This window comes from Vulpes vulpes, chromosome 14 (genome assembly GCF_048418805.1).
Source record: "Vulpes vulpes isolate BD-2025 chromosome 14, VulVul3, whole genome shotgun sequence".
In the NCBI taxonomy this organism is placed as follows: domain Eukaryota; kingdom Metazoa; phylum Chordata; class Mammalia; order Carnivora; family Canidae; genus Vulpes; species Vulpes vulpes.
This window is the reverse complement of record NC_132793.1, coordinates 84494474-84512322: the sequence shown is the minus strand read 5'-3', so window position 1 is coordinate 84512322 and position 17849 is coordinate 84494474. Positions and strand designations below refer to the sequence as shown.

General features: G+C 38.2%; 1 pseudogene; it reads left to right on the top strand.

Moving 5' to 3' along the window:
* The first annotated feature begins 16224 nt into the window (after positions 1-16224).
* On the top strand, positions 16225-16720 carry LOC140595272 (large ribosomal subunit protein uL11 pseudogene; annotated as a pseudogene).
* The last annotated feature ends 1129 nt before the right edge of the window (positions 16721-17849 follow it).

Genomic DNA, 17849 nt, shown 5'->3' with positions numbered 1-17849 from the left:
TCCAAAATTCCACTTTTGGTCATCTCTGGCAAGACTCAAGCTTTTATCCTCCAAGATGATGCCTTTTTTATTTTATCATCTGACTCCACTTCCCCCTTCTCCTCTGATATTCCAATCATTTCATCTTCTGCTTCATCCTGATAACCTAATGAGAGCAGATAGTCCAATAAGATCCACTCAATATTGGATAATCCCAGCCCAAAAGACCACCGAGATTTCTTTGGAAATAATGAAAATGGCGAGGACTCTTCACAAAGAGCCTCCTTCAGACTGGCAACTTTCCCTAAATATTGTAGCTACAAGTGCTAGATAATGAAACTAAATTCCCCTACGGGTTCAGAGAAAGTGGAAGCCACCACCCTGAGACCAACCAGTGGCACTGTTTAGGTGTGTACAGAGGGAAAGAAACTCTTCACTTTGTGGACCTGAGCCATTTTTGGAGATGAGTGTGCAAGAAAGCTACAGGTCCTGGCCTCACCCCACAATGGATGAAGTAATCCATGACTTTCTCCATGAGAATGACTACAGCCACCTTTAATCAAATACAAAATGCTGGAATATTACTCAGCCATTAGAAATGACAAATACCCACCATTTGCTTCAACGTGGATGGAACTGGAGGGTATTATGCTGAGTGAAATAAGTCAATCGGAGAAGGACAAACATTATATGGTCCCATTCATTTGGGGAATATAAATAATAGTGAAAGGGAATAGAAGGGAAGGGAGAAGAAATGGGTAGGAAATATCAGAAAGGGATACAGAACATAAAGACTCCTAACTCTGGGAAATGAACTAGGGGTGGTGGAAGGGGAGGAGGGCGGTGGGTGGGGGTGAATGGGTGATGGGCACTGAGGGGGGCACTTGATGGGATGAGCACGGGTGTTATTCTGTATGTTGGCAAATTGAACACCAATAAAAAATACATTTATTATTAAAAAATACAAAATGCTCAGTCAGAATGAATCCAATCCAAAATTACCTAATGTCCATGCTCTGTGTGACTATGGCTAGTCTTACTACTTTGCATGGCCTGGATGATAGGGTTGCTGATAATCCCCTCAAGCCTAGTCATCACACAGATATTATCTTGGAACAATACGATTCCAGCTCATAATTGTAAAGTGGGGAATGTTGGAGATCCCTCTTGGCAAGGCTAAGGCCAGCATGCCACTGATTATGGGGGCAGATGGATTGAATTCCTTTTCAGGCAATAAGCTTCCCTGTAGGAATGTATAAATGACACTTAGCTATTCTTTCTGTACATCAAATATTGCTACAGGCTAACTGGCTTTATGATTGTCCATACAAAAATCCATCTGATTACAGTGACTGTAACCCCCCATGATTTGTCCATTACCCTCACTGCTTGGTTCCAGGAATTCACAAAATAGCATCCACAGATCTCTCTTAGTCTGGGATATAAATGTGTCCAGAATCTTTATATGTCCTGGATGAGCTCCTTGGGAAATGAAAGAGAAGCTACTGAACATGCTCTTGATAACCCCAGGGAGCACTTCACTTTTTTTTCCAATAGCAGTAGACACCAGATATGCAGCTCATTCTTCAGGGAACCCTCCAAATTATATCATGCCACTCCACCTCGAAGCCATGACCAATACACCAACTGGATATCCACATGGATCATTCTCTCCTGGGTAACTACCACTACAGAGGACCTTACCCTTGAGTGCGATGGTCTTGTCACTGAGAGAACATCATCTCACATGACAGGGCCTCTGACGAAGAGTTTACTATTGGAATTCATATACTTCCTATAGCAGAGTGACACCTTGGGGACACATCACCACATTGAAGACCTTATCACTTACCCAGATGGTCCCACTTAGTTTACAGTGACCTCAGAGAAATAAAACAATGGGGACTAAGTCTTTCCCAAAATAGTGGACTGAATGAACTGCCCTGTTAGAATCAGGGAATGTCCCACTAGAGTATTATTTTGCCATGTTTTTCTGGCACTGGTCTGTTGACTCTATGCTATAATAAGAAGATATAATCAGAATGTTAGACTATTAGTAGATTTTGTGTTGACCCCAGGGTAGCACTGTATCTTATTTCCCATGTGGCAGCTCAGAACCAGACAGCTTCCCAGTCTACAAATACTACCCATTAAGACTGTTTTGCCCTTACCTGTTGCCCTTGACTTTTCACTTCCATTTGCTTAAGTGACAATCCCCAACCAGGCTACTGCAAGTCCTCACCAGGATCATTCCTAACATTATCATGGTTATCCCCAACATATCATTTTTCATATACCTTCCACCAGTAACACCAGCAAGACTCTTCATAAAAACCAATTCAAATTTTATTCAATGGGTTGGGAAGGCTACCCACACATTGGGAATCAAAAATTGTGGGACTTGTTATTTGGCCCCAATTGCCTGCACCTCCCCTTAAATGCATCCTCAGCTATATTCCATTTCAGTCAACTCCAGTTAACAACATCATGTACCTTAGTTTCCCTTCAGTTAGATGCCTCACCCATTTTCTATCTCAATTATTCCTCAAGGAGTCCTGTTGGAGTAGTTTTTCAAGGCCACTTTGGTGATTCAGTGCCCAGACACAAACAACTATTGGCCTTCAGATCACTTTAACCACACTACTGGGACTCTTATAGTAGAAAGAGTCAATGAACAGGTATGAATTCCCCAGTTCTTTCTTTTTTTTTTCTTTAAAAAAATAGGTTTTATTTTATTTATTTGACAAAGAGGGAGAGAAAGAGAGGGAGAGAGATAGAGAGAGAAAAAGAGAGAGCACAAGCAAGGGGAGTGAGAGAAGGAGAAGCAGGCTCCCTGCTGAACAGGGAACCCAATGTGGGGCTCAATCCAAGGACCCCAGGATCATGACCCAAGACAAAGGCCAAATACTTAAACAACTGAACCACCCAGGCACCCCAATCCCCAATTTCTTATCAGAGGATCCAATGAATACTTTACACTGGGAATTTGTCTTTGGAATTGTTTGCAGGGTGTCAACACATGGCTCACACATAGTACAATTTCTCCATCAGCCATCTGACTGGCATCCTCAGGGCCACATACTACACTGCACAATATACCATATTGCCTACCAGTGGAAGTGTTTTTTAAAGAATTTATTTATTTATTTATTTATTTATTTATTTATTTATTTATTTATTTATGAGAGAGAGAGAGAGAGAATGAGAGAGGCAGAGACATAGGCAGAGGGAGAAGCAGGCTTCATGCAGGGAGCCCAGTGTGGGACTCAATCCCAGGACTCCAGGATCATGCTCTGAGCCGAAGGCAGATGCTCAATCACTGAGCCACCCAGGTGTCCCTCACTGGAAATTTATATTAAGGGTAGCAAAACCCTGCATTTCCTACTCTAGTTGGCTACCACCAACCCAAAAGATCCATTTTCATTCACTCAGTCCTGGACATGTCAGTTCTACTCACACTCACTGGACTGGGTACTGGTACAATGGCTTCACCACCAAAAATTGAGGAATTGAGGCTAACCAACAACTATCAGCCACTATAACCCAACATGTACAATGACACCATAAAATCCTGTCACTTGTGCAACAGTTCCATGAGTCTTTTGATAATACAGCCACCTGATCCTAGATTATCTACTGGATATAGAAAGTGGTTTTTGCCTTCTCTAGGATGACTTGCTGTATGTACATTAACAACTCAGAACAAGCTCAAACCTACTTATACTAGATGACCTAAGATGTTAAAATATTCCACAGTATTGCCCAAATATTTAAACATATCCCCAGAGCCCGTGAGAACACTGATGTATTTTCATGGCTGGAACCCTCAAGTTTGGACAATGGCTACAGACTGGATTGCAGACTATTGCCTTTATAATTATTATGTGTACTCTCTTGGTTACAGTGCACCCTACTCCTGACTTCTAACATGTGTGCCACCCAGGCTATTTGTGTCCTCACCATTAACTCTGATGTCTTGGTCTCCCAGGATGGAGTGTAATGTAAGTGCCTGACAATTAGGGTTTTTAAAAATAATAATATAAGTTCCTATCATTAAGCTTTTGATTGTTTATTTTAAATATTTTATTTATTTATTCATGAGAGACACACCGAGTGAGGCAGAGACATAGGCAGAGACATAGGCAGAGGGAGAAGCAGGTCCCTGCGGGGAGTCCAATGTGGGACTCAATCAGGGACTCCGGGATCACGCTCTGAGCTGAAAGCAGACATTCAAACACTGAGCCACCCAGGCATCCCCATTTTTTTATTTTTTTATTTTAAGTTTTTAATTTGTATGTAAACATACAATTGTAATGATTCCAGGTGTACAATATAGTGATTTGATACTTTTATACATTACTCAGTGATCATCATAAGTATACTCCTTAATCTCCATCATCTATTCCACCCATTTTCCCACCCACCTCCTCTCTGGTAACCATCTGTTTGTTCTATATAGTTAATAGTCTGTTTCCTGATTTCTCTCTGTCTCTCCCTCTGTCTCGGTCTCTGTCTCTCTCTCTTTTTCCTTTTCTCATTTGTTTTATTTCTTAAATTCCACATATGAGTGAAATCATATGGTATTCATTTTTCTCTGGCTGACTTATTTCATTTAGCATTATACTCTCTTGTCATTGCAAATGGCAAGATTTTATTCTTTCTTATGGCTGAATGATATTCCATTGTATCTATATCTATATCTATATCTATATCTATATCTATATCTATATCTATATATCTACCACTTTTTCTTTATCCATTATCAGTTAGTGGATACCTGGGCTGTTTAAATAATTTGGCTGCTATAGATAATGCTGCAATAAACATAGGGGTGCCTATATCCCTTTGAATTAGTGTTTTTGTATTCTTTGGGGAAATATCCAGTTGTACAATTACTGGATGCCGGGTAGTTCTATTTTTAAGCTTTTCAGGAATCTCCATCCTGTTTTTCAGAGTGGCCGCAACATTTGCATTTCCACCAAAATTGCAAGAGGGTTCCTTTTTCTCCACATCCTTTTCACAACTTGTTTCTTGGGTTTTTTTATTTTGGCCATTCTGACATGTGAGTTGATATCTCATTGTAATTTTGCTTTGCATTTCCCTGATATAAGTGATGCTGAGCATCTTTCCATGTATCTGTTCCCTGATGTAAGGGATGCTGAGCATCTTTTCATGTATCTGTTGGCCATCTGAATATCTTCTTTGGAGAAATCTCTTTTGCCCATTTTTAATTGGATTCTTTGTTTTTTAGGTGTTGAGTTGTATCAGTTCCTTTTTTTATAAATTCATTTTTTATTGGTGTTCAATTTGCCATCATATATAGAATAACACCCAGTGCTCATACCATCAAGTGCCCACCTCAGTGCCCATCGCCCAGTCACCCCCACCCCCCACCCACCTCCCCTTCCACCACCCCTAGTTCGTTTCCCAGAGTTAAGAGTCTTTCATGTTCTGTCTCCCTTTCTGATATTTCCCACTCATTTTTTTCTCCTTTCCCCTTTATTCCCTTTCACTATTTTTTATATTCCCCAAATGAATGAGAACATATAATGTTTGTCCTTCTCCGATTGACTTATTTCACTCAATATAATACCCTCCAGTTCCGTCCACGTTGAAGCAAAAGGTGGGTATTTGTCATGTCTAATGGCTGAGTAATATTCCATTGTATACACAGACCATATCTTCTTTATCCATTCATCTTTCGATGGACACCGAGGCTCCTTCCACAGTTTGGCTATTGTGGACATTGCTGCTATAAACATCGGGGTGCAGGTGTCCCGGCTAAAGATTTTATTTATTTAATCATGAGACACAGGCAGAGGGAGAAGCAGGCTCCATGCAGGGAGCCCAATGTGGGACTCAGTCCCAGGACTCCAGGATCACTCCCTGGGCCAAGACAGGCACTAAACAGCTGAGCCACCCAGGCATCCCAATGTATCAGTTCTTTATATATTTTGGATAGTAACTCTTTATCAGATATATCTTGCAAATATCTTCTCTCATACTGTAGGCAGCCTTTTAATTTTGTTGATGATTTCCTTTCTTGTACAGAAGCTTTTTATTTTGATGTAGCCAAGCAATCTTGAAAAAGCAAAATAATAGTGAAAGGGAATATAAGGGAAGGGAGAAGAAATGTGTGGGAAATATTAGGAAGGGAGACAGAACATAAAGACTCCTAACTCTGGGAAACGAAATAGGGGTGGTGGAAGGGGAGGAGGGTGGAGGGTTGGGGGGAATGGGTGACGGGCACTGAGGGGGACACTTGACGGGATGAGCACTGGGTGTTTTTCTGTATGTTGGTAAATTGAACACCAATAAAAATTAATTTATTAAAAAAAAAGCAAAGCTGGAGGCATCACAATTCCAGACCTCAAGTTCTATTACAAAGCTGTAGTAATCAAAATGGTATGGTACTGTCACAGAAAAAGACACCTAGTTCAATAGAATGGAATAGAAAACCTGGAAATAAAACCACAACTATATGGCCAACTAATCTTCAACAAAACAGGAAGGAATATCCAATGAGAAAAAGACAGTCTCTTCAAAAATGGTGTTGTGAAAACTGGACAGCCACATGCAGGAGGGTGAAACTGGACCACTTTCTTACACCTACAAAAAATAAATTCAAAATGCATTAAGGACCTAAATATAAGGCCTGAAACCTTTATAAAAAATCATAGAAGAGACATCAACTATAGCAACTTCTTTCAGGCTATGTCTCCTGTGGCAAAGGAATCATTTTCTTTTCAGATTGAGTTCATTCTTTGGAGTCAGAGTTTGGATTACTCTTTCAAAGTAGGTGACTCATTTCTCTGAGTGGTCTGACTTCAGAGAGCAAATGGCAGATAGGTAGGGAAAACAGATGTGATATCTCAACACATGATCAAGCCACATATTTTTCTGTTCAATAAAGACATTTACTTCATATTACAGGCCCTCCATTTTTATCCCTTTCACCCAAAAAAGTAGGAAGTGGAATTCCATATCACATTTATGTTCTTCTGGAATACTTTCTTCTTGCCTCACAAACAAATCATCCCTTGTCAGTGGGATTCCATAATTACTTTGAATCCATGACTGTTGTCTATTTCCCCTACCTTTCCAAATGAGCGTTTCCAATATGGTTATCCTCTCCCTTTCTCCAACTAACTACTTAGTGTTGGGAGAAAATACCACCCTTTTATTTTTCCAAGTCCTTAACCATGAAAAACCACATTAGGACTTTAATATTATTCATACTTCCTGACTTTGAGCTGGATTCAATATCTAGATTAACTTTGCATTGTATCCCTTAGAAAAAGAGTGTGTTCAACATGTGAGAAGAAGGAATTAAGTGAATATTTGATGAACAAAAGGGTTACCATGGCAGAGAAAATGCTGTATGTTCATCAAATCTTATTTACTCTGGCCTATATTTCACAGTCCTGCATTTCCCATTCAGAGTTATCATTAGTTGAGGTCATGTGACTGAATTCTAACCACTGGCACATAGGCAGAAATGAAGTGTTTCACAACCATAGCTGGTCTGACATAATCCTCTATGCCTTTTCACTTCCTCTGACAAATGAAAGGCATATATTCTGAGAATCAAGTGAAAAACAGAATCATGAGTGGGTAGGTACTTGAATCCTTGATTAATTGCATAAAGCAGAGCTTCTCAATATCCACTCTCCTTAACCTATCCTGAATTTGGCATGATCAAGAATAAAGTGATATGATGTATTTTTTTGACTTGACATATAACATGAAACATAACATAGCATAACATAACATAACCAAGCCACTGAGATATAGGGATTTCTTTGTCACTGCATCTAGTGTAAATTTCTCTGAGTATCCCAGAAAGGAATACATCAAAGAGGTTATAGTATTTTATCTGAAACCACTTATGGTTTTCAAGAAAAGGTATCTGTGTAAATATCTAGGAACCAATCATTCTAGGCAGAGGGAACAGCACATACAAGGACCAAAGTCTGGGAGCATATGTTTAAGAAAAAGGAAAAAAAACACAAGTACACCTGGCTTCTAGTGAATGAAGAGGAGAGAGGTGAAAAATGAGATTGAAGAGGTTGATGAAGTCTAAATCATATAGAACTCTGTAGGTAATGGTGAAAAGCTTACATTTCACTCTAATAATGATGAAACATCTTGGAAGATTTTAAACAAGGAAAATGCATGATCTTATTATGATATATATGTTTTAAAAGATAATTTGGGTTATTCTTTGGGGAATAAGTTTCAAGAGGGAAGCAGAGAGATTATTTAGGAGATAAGGCAGTCTTCCAGGGAGGAAATGTTAGGAAATTAGAAAAATATTTGTAGTGGTAAAGGGAAAATTTATATAGTCCACTGATTCATTTAATTAATCAAGTCTAGGGAAAGCATATGGGTTGTATTTTTACATAATATTATATGGAATATATAGTACAGTTAATACATTAGCAAAACATATGTGTACAAAATTCTGTTAAATATTCAGAACACTTTAAGTTAGGCTGAATCAAGCCCTAGTTTTAGACTTTTTTAGACTTCATCATGTAATTTTAGTGAAACTAAAGTCCTTCACAGTAACAGAGAATACAAAAAAGCTACTGGTTTTCCTTATGTCCACCAGATGGCCCTAATGGAATCCACTCCACTAATGGAATACAGACAGAATGAAGTCAGCACATCTCTTGCTCTTGTGCACTGAAAAAGTGAAAGGGAATAAAGGGGAAAGGAGAAAAAATGAGTGGGAAATATCAAAAAGGGAGACAGAACATGAAAGACTCCTAACTCTGGGAAATGAACTAGGGATGGTGAAAGGGGAGGTGGGCAGGGGGTGGGGGTTACTGGGTAACAGGCACTGAGGTGGGCAATTGACAGGATGAGCACTGTGTGTTATTCTATATGTTGGCAAATTGAAAGCCAATAAAAAATAAATTTATAAAAATTAAAAAAAAGAAACATAGCCCTCAACAAAATAAATTCAAATCTAAGAGACTATGCTATAGGATCTTACAAAATCGGAATTCTGTAAAACCTTACTGAGATGGGTAAGTACTCATTTTAGGATGAAAAATAATAATGTACGTGTGTAAAAATATGTAATTCTAATCACGGGCTTCAGCTAGAAAGTTTTAGAGACCACATTGCCCTTCTCTTCATTAGAGAGCATAGCTCCTAGACACTCATATTGGACAACCCTATAGATAGTTGAGAATATAATTAAGAATAAAGTGTAAAACAAGAGCTTGCTTAAGGCTATCTACAAATGTCTTAAAAATCTTCTGTGGATTGTTCTTTTGCCAATTTATTAGTGGGTTATTTATTTTCTATTAATTGACTTTTATGTGTTCTTTGTATATTCTAGATACAACCTCTTTATCAGATATATGATGTATAAATAAACATATTCTCTGAGGCTGTGACTTGCTGTTTAATTCCTTCAATAGTGACTTTCATAGGTGATAACTTTACATTTTGCATTTGATAAAGTTTATTTTGTCAATTTTTAATTTCATGGATTATACTTCTTTATTTATCTAAGATCCTGTCAACAAACTCAAATGCATGATACCTTTTGCTTTTGTTTTCTTCTAAACAAATTTATTATTTTTGTATTTTATATTTAGTTCTATGATACATCTTTACTTTTTATATAAGGTCAGTTTCAAAGTTTACTTTTAGTGTATGAACTTCCAATTTCCCACCATCATGTGTTGAAAGACTATTTTTTCTCCATTGAATTGCTTTCATTTCTTTGTCAAATATAATTTGACTGCATTTGTCATAGTCCATTTCTGGGTTTTCTATTTTGTTTCATTGATCTATGTGTTTCTACTTTCCAATGCCATACTGTCATTACCTTAGAGAGAAGACATTCAGTCTCTATATTAAGTATTATGTTAGAAGTATACTTTCCATACAAATCCTTTATTAGGTTAAGGAAGTTCCCTTCTATTTCTAGTTTTTCGAGAATGTTTATCCTGAATGGGTGTTGAATTTTTGGGACCTTTTAAAGAGATTACATGTCTTGCAACTCTTGTACTAATTCACTGTTTTTATTGCTGGGGGTTTGCTAGCATGCTGGTGAAGTTGGGGGGTGGTGTTCTCTAAGCTTCTGGTTCTCAGTCATTGGAGTATACAGTGTGTTTCTGTGTTGGGGGTCTTCGTGATTGTCTCTGTCCTTCAACCAGGGATATAGTTTTTCTTCATGTTTTTATCTTGCTTGGTTATTATGCTCCCAACCTACTTCCTTGGAGTTCTCTCTAGTGTTGGCTATAGCTTTTTTATTTCTTAGATGACACAGGAAGGCTGGAGTTAGGCTGGAGCAGCTATACTTTCCTTTCCTGTGTTGCTTTCTGGTAAAGACTTTCCTCTAATTTATGATGTCTGGTAGCTTCTACTCCAATTTTGCATACCCTATATCTCCTTAGAATCACCTTACCCCAGATTTTAGGGCAGTTGATTTACTGTACAGCCTTTGTTCTCTGGTAGGTTTAAGAAAATGCATCAATTTTCTGTTTGTATATATTTTTTCAATTAAGGACAAAAATGATGACTTCCAAGCTCTTTACATGCCAGAGCTCAAACAAATAGTTGACTTTTAATGAACTTGATAGGAGTGAATAAAAGCAGAATTCAGATATATGACATTAATATGAAGCCTTTTATGTACTCTCACAAAACCTTCATTTCAACAGTGTATTTTACCTTATTGTCTTCTGAAATGATCAGGGATTCTCAACTTTATTATGTGTTTCTCTCTCTGAATGCAAGTTGTTTTCCTTTCATTCTTGCAGACTTTGGGTTATTTTTGTAATTTATCTCTTTGCTCCTCCAGCAAAAAAAAAATATCCAGTTAGGGATATTGGGAATCCCTAACTAAAGATCAGACATTTAATATGGCAGTGGAGTAACAGAAGTGTTATCTCCGGATTCACAGTGACCAGTAATGATGGACTATATCTCCAATAAGCTTTATTTTTCTAGACATCAGCATACAGCATTCTCCTAGGAAGGGCAACTAGGTCTCTGATGGCTCCTACCTACCAAGAGCACTGGAATTCGTTCCAGCCAGTACCACACACCCTAGATGCCTCTCCAGCTTAGGAATGCCATTAGCACGATCTATCTGTACATGAAAACCATATTAATTTTGGGGGGAATACGATAGCCCAGGCCTGGGTATATTTTGGCACCTAGGCCACTTAATTATAACTCATACAACCCCTGTAAAAAAGGGAGATGGATCATTTATTTTTTTCTAGAATTATCTGGTTATGTCAAATAAATCAAATCATATTTGATTATTATGTGATTATGATCAATTTCTGTCAAAACACTAAAGTAGCCATCCCTAAAACCACTATCAAGTTTGAATAAAGTCATCTTTCAATGACTTTAAGAAAAAATCTTCCGTTATGTGTACCCTTTTTATGAGATCCAAAAACTACTAAGAAGTGAACATCATATTAGAAAGGTACTTCTGTTTTTCCAAAGACATAGAAGAAGCATAAAATGTGATCCTAGGGCAAGCTGGCTCTAGTAGTCCTGGCCAGCTGCATAAATCTGGTTAATTTACCATCACCTCATTTATTTCCATTGATGAACTTCCTAAGGGATCCCATTTGCAATCCATAAATAAACATACTAGATATATAATACATACATAATTGTGTATGTATGATCAGCTAATGGAATGAAGAGGCAAACTAATGTTCCCAAATTCCTTTGTTCATTTATGAGTATTAGTTTCCCAAACAAGGGCAACCACTCACACCAACCCTTAATGAGGCTAGTTATCCAAACCAAAGAAGTCAGGATGGTAAACATAGCATGGACAGAACCACAAAAGAGCAATTTCCAGAGGCAATGCCATGTATGTGAAGACAACTTACAGAGAAGCCAGAGTTAAACTCAAGCATGTGAGCAGCCATTCACATATGATGAAGGGAGAGTGGCCCTTGGGTTCATAACACTTGCTCTGAGATTGTACAAACTGGTAATAGATCCATATCCTTACTTGAGTGTCCTTCAGAAATTTATTACACTCTTATAAGCTTCAGTTTCATTTGTAAAATGAGAACAAATACTTGACGCTTCTAAGGTTTTTGAAAAAACTGAATGTGATAATCTATGAAAACTGTTTGCCATGTATTGCTATGTAATACATATACTGCTATGTAATACATGTACAATAAACATTTCCTGAGAAAATGAGTTTGGGAGCCACAGCATTTTGGAATACTTGTGAATGTTTTGACTTGCATAGGCTACAATTATTTTCCTCCATTTTCTACCAGTTTCAGATTTTCAAAGCCACTGTTTTCTGGCAGTGGGAGTCTCCCAAGCTATGCCTGTCACAGACAACAGGATGGCTCACAGCTACAACAGGCTCCAACTCTCATATTCTCCAATAGATAGAATGGGGAAGTGAACCTTTAGATGGGGAGTGCCAGAACTCTGAGTGTACTATTGCAGACCATGACAGACAGCCTAAGCACAGAGCAAATCCAATGGCTGGCTGTTGCTCTTCTCCTATATAAAATATTACCAGTACAAGTTAAAGTCACACAAGGTTGCAACAGAGCATGTCTGGTTCACCCTAGGTTAGGTGCCTCATCACGTGGAGGTACAAAAAAATCATTTATGTGAATGCTTCCACCTGTTTTATCCACTAATCACCTGAATTCCAAAGACCAGACAAAGAAACAAGAGCTGTAAGTTAATAGTGATTCAGAAGTGAATAGAGGTTTATCATAATTTAAGGTTACTGGTCATCCAAAGCATCCACCTGATTTTGAAACTCTACCAAAAATAGTATTGTCAAAAAACATGATTAATGTATGAAATATAGAGTCTATGGCTACTTGAGGAGAACATGTAACTTGTTGCCCAGATCTTGCTGTTGAATACTTAGGATCCTGTCAGGTGTTTGGGACTGTACGTAAAAGAAACCTCACCTAAAATTGGTTTTAAAATGCCCCACAGGTAGGATTTGTTAATTTAATGGCTTAAGCATGTCATTGAAGTCATGGGTGTTTTATATCTTTGAAATCTATGCTCCTTAGCATGTGAGTGATGTTTCTTTAATGATTATATGATAACTAGAGTAGTTCCAGTGGACATTATAGCTTCGCATGCCCTGAGGAGGTATTTTGGTACTCTCCTTTAAAAAATCCTCTTTTATTATGGAGGAAAATATTTCAGAAGACTACCGACCAGACTTTGTCTCATGTCCATCAATGAAGAATGATATTTGAATTATTATGATTATTTTAAACTAATTCTGGATTGGGGAAAGGAATTACCTACTGTACATTAGTTCATGGTAGAATGAACATTCTAACCAAACTAAGTGTCTACCAGCAGGGAAAAGATTTGGTTAAAGGGAGAGGGTAGGGTAGAAATGACGAACAGGGGATCCCTGGGTGGCGCAGAGGTTTGGCGCCTGCCTTTGGCCCAGGGCGTGATCCTGGAGACCCAGGATCGAATCCCACATCGGGCTCCCGGTGCATGGAGCCTGCTTCTCCCTCTGCCTATGTCTCTGCCTCTCTCTCTCTCTCTCTCTCTCTCTCTGACTATCATAAATAAATAAAAATTAAAAAAAAAGAAATGACAAACAGTAGAGGCCTCTACACACTTGCTTTATAAATTTATTAATAATGAGATATCGGGAAGGATGGGGTTGGAGAACCAAACTATAAAAAAAGGTGTCCCAATATAAAACTGACCAGAGTGGGTCCTGGGTACCCACAAATAAAGTATAACATTGGTTTTGCAATACCTACATGGAGCATTTTTTAACCTTTGATGTACCTTATATTGATAATAACACTATGTTTTAATTATAATTAGGAAATAGGAGGTAGGATGATGTGGCTATAGAAAAGAAAGTATAAGTGACTACAGTAGCTTTAATGGGCCATCTTAGGTAGACATATGCAGGCACAGATTAAACTCCATGGAAAGATACTAAATAGATTTAATGGACCTGCCACCTCATCTCACCCTATTCAACCCTGACATTCATTCTGTTCTAGGTATACTTAAATTTGTCTTGTTACCAATCTATGAATTCCTCTTCCTTATGATATTGACACTAGCTAATTCTTCTGCTTAAAATGTTATTCTCCCAGGCTTTTATGTGGCCTGGCTCCATTCTCTCTTTATTTTTTTTAAGATTTTATTTATTTATTTGATAGAAAGAGACAGAGACAAAGAGAGATAGAGTACAATCAGGGGGAGAGGGAGAAGCAGGCCCTCCACTGAGCAGGGACCCTAATGTGAGGCTTGATCCCAGAACCCTGGGACCATAACTCGAAGGCAGATGCTCAACTGACTAAGCTACCCAGGCGCCCCTACATTGTCTTTTTTAAAAAAGATTTTATTTATGCATTCATGAGACAGAGAGAGAGAGGAAGAGAGAAAGAGAGAGAGAGAGAGAGAGAGAGAGAGAGAGACAGGCTGAGGGAGAAGCAGGCTCCTCTACCAAAAATAGTATTGTCAAAAAACAATACTGCCTGCTGCAGGACTCGATCCCAGGACCCCGGGATCACATCCTGAGCCAAAGGCAGATGCTCAACCGCTGAGCCACCCAGGCATCCCTGAAGGAGACTTTCTTAAAAGTAATTGTATGCATGGTCAGGACTGACTGAGATTGGGAGAAGTGAGTTTTACAAGTACACTGATATAACATTGAGATTTGGCTCTTCTCTCTGTTAAAATGACAAGATTTTCTTGCATTGGTAGTCTACTCTTGATAAGAGACTGTGAGCAGAGAGGAAAAGACAATGTTTTTGTTTTCTTTACCTGCCCAGAACAGTAAGGTTTTTATATTCGTTTTATCCTGTCTTTACTTACATAAGAGAGTGAAAACTTCTTAATATTAAAGGAGCTACATTTTGGTGACAACTCTATAACCTCCTGTAGAATCTTCTAGGGCCACCTTGGGGAAACAGATACTGAAGTGTTCAGTTTTGTAATGATCCGTGATCCCTTGTAGGCATGTGCCTTGAAACCTTCTGAGATGGTTGGTTGGTTGGTTGGTTGGTTGGTTGGTTGGTTGGTTGGTTTGGCTAACTGGTTGGCTGGCTGGCTGGCTGGCTGTTTTCTTATTCATTCATTCATTCATTCATTCATTCATTCATTCATTCATTTTCAACAGATTCCCAGAAAGTCAAACCCAAAATAGAGTCTCTTGACGAATATGTGTAGTTCACCTGCTATGTAAAGTCACATGAGAAGCATTGTCAAACAAATAATAATAAGCCCTTTTAGATTATATTGGGTGTGTGGATGCTGTTGGTGTTCCAAGAATGAAATGAAATTCCTAAAGTTGTAACATGTCCTGGTACAGTGCCATCACTTGACATTCGAATTCTTACAATGCTGTGTGTTACAAAAAATAATCAAGTTTTCTTCTCAACTGCATTATAATGAACTCTCATTCTGTCTTTAAAATACCATTCCAAAGGGACTCATGGGTGGCTCAGTGGTTAAACGTCTGCCTTTGGCTCAGGGTGTGATCCTGGAGTTCTGGGATCGAGTGCCACATTGGACTCCCCGCATGAAGCCTGCTTCTTCCTCTGCCTATGTCTCTGCCTATGTTTCTCTCTCTTTCTCTCTGTGTCTTCCATGAATAAATAGATAAAATTTTTAAAAATAAAATAAAATACTAAGTAGTCACAGATCTATTCTCTGATCACAATATCTACAAAGAGCCCATGTTACTCTTCATAATTCACCTAATTGTAGTTTAAACACAGTACTATCCCTATTTACACTTCCAAATATGTTTATTATTCATCTCTTTTTACTATAATGTAAGTTCTGTATTATTAAGAACTTTATCTGTCTCTTCACTTTTTTTTGTTGCAATTGCCTGGAACAGTGTGTTCACTAATAGTAGATGTCTCCCCTTCCTAAGATTAAGGGGTTAACCAATGAAACAGAACCAAAGAAATCTTGAATTATATAGCTCATCTGAATATAAGTCTTACTTAATCACCATCACATTGCTTTTTAGTTATCTCTGTAAACTTACTGGTTAATATAGAAATAAATTAACTAAAATCTTGATATTCCTCTGGACAATTTCTGCAGAAACTTGCAAATGAGTAATAGGATGATGGCAAAGTTGCAAATGTATGTTGTCGGCCTACTTATTGCAGAGAAACTTCAAAAATGTATGGTAGCTGGTCTTTTGTCTTTTTGCTCAGAGGAAGTGAAATAGCAACCCAAATCCAGCCCACCTCCACCATGCCATCTTTATTTGTCCCCAGTGAAATCTAAGTTGTATACCTGTAGTGCACCAGTGGAGAAGTCAGTGCCATATCTGCACTGGCCCCCGGGTATGTCTCCAAAAGAGTTTGGTGATGACATCACCAAGACAACCAGTGATTGGAAGGGTCTGAGGATCACAGTGAAACTGACCATTGAGAAGAGACAGGTCCACATTGAAGTGGTACCTTCTTCCTCTGTCTTGATTACCAAAGCCCTCAAGAAACTGCCAAGAGACAGAAAGAAGCATAAAAGAAAGAAGCAGAAAAACATTAAGCACAGGGGAAATACCATTTTGGATGAAATTCTCAATATGGCCTAAAAGATATGGCACCAATCTTCAGCCAGAGAACTCTCTGGAACCATTTAAGTAGTCCTGGGGACTACCGAATCTGTGGTCTGCAGTGTTGATGGCTGCCACCCTCATGATATCATAGATGACATCAACAGTGGTAGCAGTGGAGTACCTGGCTAGTTAAGAACTCCAAAGGAAAATATTTCAATAAAGGATAATTTGAATATATATATTCAAATATTAAAGTATCATTTGAATATATATTCAATGAATATATTCAATATATATATTCAATTCAATACATTGAAAATATTATATGTATAGTAGTGGCTGATCCCAGGCTATGGAATTCACTGCCTTTACCACCACTACATTTGATAATTGCTTTGTCTTCTTATTGTATCCTTAACAATTTCAACTTTTCTGGGTAAAGAAGCTAATATATTTTGTTTTTAATTATAGAACTTTCTAAGGGAGCAAAAATGAGTCTCACAATGGGTAAAAGAGAGGAATAGCTCAGAGACCAAGGCCAAACTCCTTGTCTTCTGGCAGCAGAAATCAGAGACAGAAAAGTAAGTGACATACTAAAATTTCAGACATCAATTGTAGGGTGAAGCCCAGTCAGGACTTTGTCCTCTGCCATGAGAGAGGGGCAGATGCTGAATCTGGGTACTCTTAAAGAAGAAACAATGACATCCATTTTGGGATCATATTAAAGGATATGCTGATATCTTTCTTTGCGAAGTTCCACTAAATGTTAAGTTTATGTGCAAGAATTCCCTCAGTCTTGAAGCAAAACTGTGTTAGAAAATAATTCCTTGAAAAATCAGTGGTTTCACTAAACAATTCTACTATTTTTTGAAAAGAATTAACATCAGTTTTACACAATCACTTCCAGAATGTAGGAATATTTTATGAACTCGGTAATACCTGAGACCAAAATCAGACACAGTACTCCACCCCCAAGAAAGTGAGATTATTTCCAGGATGCAAGGCTACTTCAATATTTAAAAATAAGTTAATATTAACAGGCTAAAGAGGAAAAACCATGATTGCAGCAATCAATATAATAAAATATTTTTAAAAGATTTTTATTTATTTATTCATGAGAGACACAGCAAGAGAGAGAGAGAGGCAGAGACACAGGCTGAGGGAGAAGCAGACTCCCTGCAAGGAGCCCGATGAGGGACTTGATCCTGGATCCCAGGATCATGCCCCAGGCCAAGGACAGACGCTCAACCACTGAGCCACCCAGGCGTCCTATAATAAAACATTTGTTGGGGATTTACCCCAAAGATTCAGATGCAAT